The 9537-nt window shown below is 36.3% G+C and overlaps 1 long non-coding RNA gene across 1 annotated transcript; it reads left to right on the top strand.

Annotated features, from left to right (window-relative positions):
• Window positions 1–6679: 6679 nt before the first annotated feature.
• LOC133834913 (uncharacterized) lies at window positions 6680–8867 on the top strand. The gene is made up of 3 exons (XR_009893502.1): window positions 6680–6740; window positions 6815–6883; window positions 6940–8867. It is a non-coding gene; the product is annotated as an uncharacterized LOC133834913 (long non-coding RNA).
• Window positions 8868–9537: the final 670 nt, after the last annotated feature.

Raw genomic sequence — 9537 nt, 5'->3', positions numbered from 1 at the left:
TAAAACAATTATTAATGACGATGATGATGATGATGACGATGATGGGAAGTCGCCAAACAAAATGCAGTTGCAGTTGCACGTGATGCGCAGTCGGGCGTGGCAACAACGTGGGGCAAGCAGCAAGCACTGACATTTATGCCTCGACGAATGGAAAAAAAATATAATTTATAGAATTTTGTGCTCTTTATGAAAGTCTAATTAATTACAAAGGCCGTGTTTAGTGCCAGCCATCATTTCATACTCTCCTCTATCATATCATTTCCACTCTTCAGTTGGCGCAGCAAAGAAATTAAGTTGGGGGAGTTGAAACATAGCTAAAGGGTTGCTTTTGTTGTTGTTGTTGTTGCACATGCAATCAACTATGAATTCAGATGATACAACGAAGAGAGAGAGAGAGGGGGAAACAGAGTTGTCGGTTGCAGTTGCAAGTTGCACGCGACATGCGTCATCAATTTCTAATGATATATGCCTTCGGCTCAGACATTTGTTATTAATTGTTAATGCTGTTCGCTGCTTTAGTGCGGACATTAGTTATTAATAATGTTAATGCACTTTTTAATTAGTTGCTAAGCCCAGATAAAAGGCCATCGCAGTGGAAAGAGTTGCATGTGAAATCGGTTGAGAGAGTAGCAGCAGCTACATTAAATTAATCAAATGTGAGGGCGACGAGCGGGATAAGGCCTGAATATACCCTGTAAATCTGCTTCACATATTTTAAAATTTAATTTCAAACTTCTAATCAAGATTCTTACAATTAAATGCAAATTATTTGTTCGACTGGCAGCTATAGAAAAAATAATTGCAGCTACAATTAACTAATAAAATGTGAAGGAGAAAAGTATGACAAGGCCTGAAGATATCAAATATGACAAAGATAACAAATCAATATTTTTAGTATCAAATGCAAATAGTTTTTGGAATTGCAGCGAATTCATTAAGGTAATCAAATTTGAGGGAGCTGAATATAACAAGGCTGAAAGATACCCTGTAAAGTTGCTTAAAATACATATTTGAAAATTAAATTTAAATTACAAATGAAGATCCCTACAATTAAAGGCAGATAGATTCTAGATTTGTAGCAATGAAAAAGGTCATCAATTATATTTAAATAATCAAATAAGAGGAGTTGAATATGGCAAGGCCTAAACATACCCTGTAAAGTTGCTTAAAATATATTACAACTAAGTTTCAAATCAAGAATCTTGCAATAAAAAATCAATTTAATTTAATTATTTTGCATGTTTAACAAAACTTCTTTCGTTTGTTGTTTCCGTCAAGGTTTCAATTTGTTTCAATTACATTCGAGTGTTATTTGTAATGAAATTTACAGCATATTTCAAACTCGTGCTGTCAATCACATGTAATTAAAAAGTCTCAGAGCATATGGTAAAGTATTGCTCGCCATATTAATAACTTTATTTTTTATGCCCATAGGCCACACGAAATGTCGACGAAGAAGGAGGACAGACTGAGGCAGAGAGGCATTTAAATATGGCTTATATAACAGGGCCAGGTTAGGCTTACCTGACCTAACCGATAACTAACTAATAATTATACACACAAAACTTGCAATTATAAAATCATTTTTTTTCAAACGCTGGAACAACTTTCAAAATGTCTTAATTAACGACTTTAGTCTTTGGTTCCTGCGCTCGAGAGAAGTCTGTGAGAAAGTGTCATATTTCCATTAAGTATTTATGCAAAGTGTGGAAATAGGAAAGTGAAATTGTCAGTTACTTAAACTTTTAATTGGATGTTACAAACGTTTTTAATTGCCACGCATTTCGAGTAATTGTGGAACTAAATAAGAGGAAAAGTCAACTTAATTGACTTAAAAATGTACATTTTATAAATAATACTTATACTTCGACTTGAAAATATACCTCAAAATACAATATTCAGTATAAACTAAAAAGAAAAGTTAATTCAATTGAAAAAATATAATATTTTGTATACTACATATACATCAAAATATAATAATTGGTATGAAATTGATACTGTATATGCATCAACGTATAGTATTTAGTACAAAATATATACTGGTAAAAAATGTATATAAATACAACATTTACTGGCAACATATTCTAGCTGAATTCGTGCTCAATTCACGTAGCTGACATTAAAAATTCAGCAGCCTCACACCAAAAAGATAGCAGGCAATGCTTTGACCTTTATGGGCATGGGGCATGAGGCATGGGGCATGTAGATTAGCTGCAATTTTCTCACTCACTGCGACAAAGTCGTACACAAATTATCTCGCCACTAAAAATTTGCCTAATTTCGAACATAAATATGAAACATCTTATCATAAGCGACCGATCTCTAGGTTAGGATATCTCATTCTCTCTCTCTCTCTCTTTCTCTCTCACACACTCCCAGTCGGCAACCTTTTTTCTACCTCCTCTGACTAATTTTTGTGTGTGTTTTGTTGGATAAAAAACAAAACACCCTCAACATCAAATTGGTAGCTAAAACCTGGCCAGGCGCTAACAAATTTATGTCTTCTTCAGGCTTAGACAACGCAAAAGGTGCCACTAAATTAGCTGAGGAATGGAAGAAACACGAAAAAAATACATACAAAACGAGAACGAGAACGAATGAAAGGTAAAGGTGAAGGCAAAGGTAAACGCCGCTCAGCTCATTACACACAATTTGCAGTTAGGTGCGAGCATATAAATTTCCTCTAGACCTGTTTTCAGGCTCGCCAGAGACCTCACTTCGTCTTATCAAAATTATGCAGACTTTTATCTAAATTATTATTTTGTGCATTCTTTTTTTTAACTCGCCTCTAGCTGAGGGGGATTTACCATAAATTGTATTGCTGGCCAGGATTTTTGTTTGGCATTAATTCACAGAGCTCTAATCGTATATTTTTACTTTGAAAATAATTACAAATTCTCGACACTTTGAATTGCTAAAAATATTTATGAGAAATAGATATTGAAAAGGAATTAATATATATATAAAATAAGTATTTCCAAATTTTCAATTTGAATTATATCAATATACCAAATATCATTTTGTTTTTTTTGGTACATAAATTCATATATATTTTTAGAATAATACAGCATTATTTTCCTGTTTTTGACAATGGTATATATGTATAAAATTGTCAAAAAAGTCTTGCTGTGTTTTTATTGAATTTTCAATTGTTCATAAAATTGGTTATAATAATGCGATTTAAGTAAAATATGCGCCGTTTTGTTCGATGACGAGTTTTAGTATTTATTTTAGTATTTATTATTTGTCAGAATATTTAATTATTGTTTCGGTAAAATAATTTTGATATGTCTTAAGGGTAATACACTGCACTGCTTTGCTTCTCAGAGTAGAACATAATCGTCTGTAGCTTTCTTACTCGTTTTTAATATTAACAATACTATTATTGAAAATAATATTTAAAACTGTTTAGGAAAATTGTAGAAGATAATCCTTATGAGGAAAGCAACCATTTTGAGGTAAATAAATGTTATTGAAGAAATTGTAAATTAATAGCAAATTGGTTAAATAAGGGAAATTCAGTCATCTTAAAAACACTGCTTAAAGAAGAATTGTATATAGAAAATCTGAATGTTGTCTTATTATACACAATTTGAATTTAAGTACTCGCAAATATCTGCATCGATGCGTTAAGCATTTCGTGACAAAATAACGCCCGCATTTCTATGTTTTATATAAGAATATGTAAAATAATTTTGAAAAGTCAAGCAAATTATAGTGCAAGTCCATTTAACGTGAGCATTTTAATTGCTTTTCGCCTGCAACTGGAGGAGGAGAGGTGGCGGGACATGGGCGTGGCATTCGCATTAGCCATAAACATGAGTTTAATTGCACCATTAAATGTATTCAATTTATCAAAGCAACATGAAAACAAACAAGCGTCAGCTTGTCAAAGAATAGATACAGATACAACTGAAATGCACTTTTTCCCTCGCTCGCGTTTCCCTTTTAGTTAATGTTTTAAGGCCATCACGATTTTAGCCATTTCTTCAACGAATACAACAAGTATTTGGCGTGTGTTAATATACGAAATGGAGATGACAAGCTGAGCAAGAAGCAGAAATAACAACAAACAAACAAGATGGCAGGCAGGCGAAAAGAAAATCTGATAAAAGTTGAAACAGATAAAACATATTAAGGCCATCCACACAGAAGGTGTACAACAAATAATACAAGTTTGTAGGCACATATTAAAACACCTAAATGGCTTTCTGTATGGTAATTATGGTAATTTTATTACAAGTATGTGTCTGTTGTCTGTCTGTGTGTGTGTGAGTGTTTGTGTGTGGGTAAAAGCCAAAGACTTTTAACAAGCCAACATGAAAGTCGTCGCTATGAAATTAATTTCACAACACATGCAGAGAGTATATAAAGAGAAGGAGGAGGAGGAGCTGCAGTTGAGAATTATGCCAAAAGGCCTCCTCTTCGTCGTCGTCGTCGTCGCGAGCTGTTGTGTCCAGGGCACAAACAAACGATGCCTACATCACACTTCAACACAATCCGGCAATTTCATCGAATGCCAGCACAAGCCGAGACCCAGACCGAGATGGAGACGGAGACGGAGAGAGCGAGAGAAAGAGCTGGGAGAAGCCAGGAGGCGAGAAGTCAACCCTTTAACCCAAATGCATTTCACGTTTCGCCAGTTGAAAATTTCTCCTGTGCAAGCATGCATGTACTCAGTCTGTCTCTCTCTCTCTCTCGCACACACACACAAAGTATGTCTGTTTTGTCTGCATATTGAAAATTTGCATGTTTAAGCATATCCTTGCCAACACTTTCCATGCCAGCCATACTTGTATGCTCACAAACATACTTATATGCTTGCTCTCCATGCATTTGGGCAGAGGCGTAGACTAAAGGGAGGTTATGGCAATGAATAGGGGATTTTAGATTTTTCTTTCTAACTTTTCTTAAAAAGCTTGAGATAAAGCATTCAGAATTCACAAACCCTAAAGGATCACAGATTAAATTGCCTATTAATATAAGAACATATTTAAACTATAAATTATTAATAGTTTAAATATTAAATTAAACCATAAAGTAAAATAAAAATTACATTTTTTAGATTTGTTTTTATTTTACAATCAAAAAGTTGTTGATTTTAGTGATTGTCTAACAAAACTATCAAAGTTCGGATCAATTGTTAAATACAAAATAGTTTTATAATATTTGACAGTGCAATCAGGCAGGGTTTTTGTAGACTTGGCTATTAAAAAACTAGCATTAAACAAATTATAAATAAAGTTTATATTTGTAATAAGATAGGTATTAACAAAAGTAACATCAAAATGTGAAACTGACTTTCAGCTGTAAAAAGTTAAAATATATTAAAAAAAAAACCCCCCTTCTATAATCAATGGTAACTACGCTCCTCGCGCTGCGAATTAAAGTGTTGCAGGGTATGCAGTGGTTCAGCATGCCGGAAGTGCGCGCAGTTTAAAGCTTATCGCTGCAATTTAAGTTGCCCAAGGATATGCGCCGCCTTCGAGCAAAGCCTGCAAAGCAAGCAAAGCCTGGTCGCTGTCAAAGAAATAAAATATAATTTCAGTGCAAATTAGTTGCAATTTTGTGCATGGCGCACAACGTTCAATGAACTCTAATACTCTCGCATCGAACCACAAAATATATGCTATAGAGTGTATTTTCCCTTTTGGTCAATTGTTGGTTCATTAAGTTTTCGACAAAACTGTCAAATGCAAAATGAAATGAAGATTCCAAACTGAAGATATGCGGAGACAGTGCACAAAAGATGTCAGGCTGAAAAAGACTCGTATAATGTAAAGATATATGGGCTAACTGTTGCGTGTGTGGCGATTGATCAGCTTGAGTGTTTATCAATATGCGACAAAGTTTCATCATTAGCAAGGCGACTTGCTAATGGCTATTAATAAATGCCACAAGAGATGTGTGCATGTGTGTGTGCATTAACTAAATGCAATGCTGCAATGAAAAATGGTTATTTCATGGCCAAAAACACACACACGCACATATGAAGACAGAAAGTATCTGACAGATACACACACACAGAGACACAACTCTATTGCTCACTTGGTGTTGACACTTGAGAAATTTGTAGCTCATCTTTTGCTGCCATATCTCGATGCTCAAAAACGGCCCCGGACAAAAACTGCAGACGACAAAACGGGCGTTGGTCGATGGGAAGGGGAGGAGTGGAGGGAGTGGAGGGAGAGGAAGTGAAGGCATATATGCCAGCTTTGCCACTAATTACAAATACAAACAGACGCAAGCTGAGGCAGCTTCTGGCACACACAGTAGAGAGATACATGTGTATCTTGTAGATACAAGTACTTGTAGCTGATGCTGTGTTCGCATTGTGGGCGGTGGGCGTTTCGCTCAGCCAACGTAATTGCCAAGCTTATTTTTGGCATTGCTTGTAATACGACGTCAACGCTATTTAAATCATTTTACCATATGAAAATCATTGAAATTCATTCAATTTATTAAGTGAAGCTGACACTTAATTGAGATACGAATGAATTTCACAAGGGTTGCTTAAAATCTAAGGGTGAACAATGTATATATGGGAAATATTTTTATTTAATTTCCAAGAAATAAGAAATAACACGCGCTAACATTTGTATCTTTTTTTTGTCACATATCATAACACATAATTATAGCCAGATTGCCACATATTTTAAATTTAAAAATCAGCGGCATCTTTCTTTTTTATCATAACTCACACCCTTCGACGAGCTGTCAACTGATTTTTATAGCAACAGGTAAAAGCAGCAAATAAATAAATACACAAATTATATTATTTAAAAATAGCTATGTCGCGCATAATGTTTTTTAGATATGCGAGATTTTTCTCATTTCCTCGCCCCTTCCCCTTGGAACATGTTTTATGGTCTGTGAATTATATGTGAGGCATTTAAAAATAATGTGCGCCAAATTCGAATAAAACTTAATGTTAATCAGGTGCGAAATATGCGCGAACGGACATCAAAGTGGGAATCACGCTGACAGAATATAGAAAATAGTGTATAAGCGGAAAATCAACGCGTCCCCCGATGCGGCCGCCAGTTGTGTCGAATGTGAAATGAAAGCGAGCTGGCAAAAAACTGGATGGCCAACAACAAGGCAACAAAAAAACGAAACGAGAAAAAAGGCAACCGACTAGTTTTGAGTGAGTTCCCAAAAGGCGGCCATTTTGGGCGGCTCAAGCTCAGGCGCAAAGGAGAGCGCAACACACACAGAGAGCAAAAGCGAGAGAGTGAGAGAGAGAGAGAGAGCACGCGCACGCGGCATTCCAGTGGGCAGCATTCCAGGCAAGGCGCAACTAAAAAGGGGAAATTCTGAGCGCAAATTTTGTGCTTGCGACTGAGCGAACAAGTGTGTGTGAGAGTGAGTGAATGAGAGTGTGTGTGTGTGTGCGTGTAGTTGTGCTTGTGTGCGTGTGCTAAGCAGCCAGATGATTGAGGGCGTTGCTTGGCAAAAATGGCAGACAATGTTGAAAGCTTTAACTACAGCAGCGCACGCACTTGGCTGACGGAAGGGGGGAAAGAGAATGAGAGCACGCAGCAAACACTGAGAGAGTGTATGAGTTAGTGAGTGAGCGAGTGAGCGAGAAGAAGCGAGTGAGTGAGAGCGCAGCAGTTGCTCCGTTTTTGAAGGTGGAGTGAGTGCAAAAAATATTGTGAGACGTACGAAAACAAGATGGTAGTGTAAGTAAAGACTGCAGGTGGTGGGGAAGGGACGAGGGGGAGGTGCGTTGAGGTGGGCAGACAAGTTGCAACTTGTCCGTAGCTTGTTAACAATTGCAGCACTCAAATAAATGAGCCCAACAACAGCGTCAAGGATCTGCCTGCCTGGCTGCTTCACTCTCCTTCTCTGTATGTGTGTGTGTGAGTGTGAGTCAGAGAAATTAGTTTCGACTGAGCAGCAAAAGCGGGTGGAAGGTAGAGGGGGTCGCTGCTTGTAACAGTTGCTTGGCTGCAGGCAATATACTTAATTAAAAGTCGCACCAGACAAAAGCCAAAAACGCAAAAAGTGATTAAAACAAGCCAACACTTCTATACTTTATTCCTTTCTTTTTTGCTGGTCTACACCACAAGAGGCATGCTGCAACGGCTGCAAATACAACAAGTAAGCAGCTTGTGCGTAAACTCGCTGCCCCTCAGCCCCTGACTTCCCGTCTTTCACTTGCAATTGTTTGTCACTCAACAGCGTTGTCTTGCGACCTGCCCTCAGCCCCAAGTTCTACCTCTCTCACTCTTTCCCTTTTGCGTTCTCTCTCTCTTTCTTTTTTTTATTTGGGGCTACACATTTCACTTGGCACATCAAAGTGCGCACTCACTCGTGTTGCTGCTGCTGCTTTTGCTGCTGCTGCTGTTGTCGGTGCTGATTATTCACATCGATTGGCATTTGTGAAATTTCACGAATTGGCACTTTTTACCACTTGGGTGGTTCTGCCTTTCGCTTTGCGCTAATTTTGTACACAGTTCTTCTTCTTCTTCGCCCATTCTCTTGCTACTCCTTTTTGGCTTTTGCTTTTGCTATTCTTGTTGTTGCTGTTGCCACATTCCCCAAATTACATTGCAACCAATTGACAATTCGTTTCACACGTCAAGGCGACTTTTTGTGTGGTCGCTGGCAGAAAAACGAAATAAAAACCTAAGCTAGAAAATACAATATATAAAAATGTACTGAGAGAAATACAACACTACATTGTGACAAATAAGAAATAAATATTTAGGCATCAAAATAAATCTTGGAGTAACATAAAGATAAATGGCACGAGTTCAGGAAGAAAATTGAATGTAGCCAGTAATTTAATTGGAATTTATCAGAGAATTGAATATTTTATTTATTATCGTACTTACCGCAAATAAATTCAATTACTTGTTGCAGAGGTAATCTAAAACGAAAAACAATTTTTTGATTTAATATCTTAAGTTCAAAATTTGTTGATGATTAAATAAAACAAATATTTATACGTATGTATATATTGCAAGAAAAAAAATATTTAAATAAAATACGTAATTTGTAGATAAAAATGTCAAATTTAAAAATATTAGTGTATTAATAACAAAGAGCCCCAATAAAAATTATATTAAAAGGATACTTTTCATCGTTTTTAAACGTATTGGTTATATTTACGTGACATTATAAAATGCATTACTGCAATAAATTTGTATAACTAACTTAGAAATTAAATTTCCAAGATATAATTTCTTAAGCAATAGTATGGATTGTGGTTTTGTCTTCATTTTTATTGAATTTCCTTGAAGCATTAAAGAAGAATAGTAGATTAATGTCTCACAACTCTGCAGATAAAAGTTTACCACGCTTCAGCTCAGTTCTGATGACTCCTCAATTCTTTTGGCTACCCACAACACCTGCCCTTTGCTCCCTTTTATTTGTTGTCAGCCACCGTCTTGCCCCTGGATGACCTCCTGTAGTTTTTTCCAACTAAAACTCGAACTACTGCACCTCAGTTAAGTTAAGGGCAAAAGAAGTCAACATTTTGAATGTAGGGCGCGTGGTTATTTGATCAACGAATATTATAGTTTCGTT

The sequence above is a fragment of the Drosophila sulfurigaster genome, chromosome 2L (assembly GCF_023558435.1).
Source record: "Drosophila sulfurigaster albostrigata strain 15112-1811.04 chromosome 2L, ASM2355843v2, whole genome shotgun sequence".
NCBI classification, from domain to species: domain Eukaryota; kingdom Metazoa; phylum Arthropoda; class Insecta; order Diptera; family Drosophilidae; genus Drosophila; species Drosophila sulfurigaster.
The sequence above is the reverse complement of the archived record's forward strand: the minus strand, read 5'-3'. Positions and strand labels throughout refer to the sequence as shown.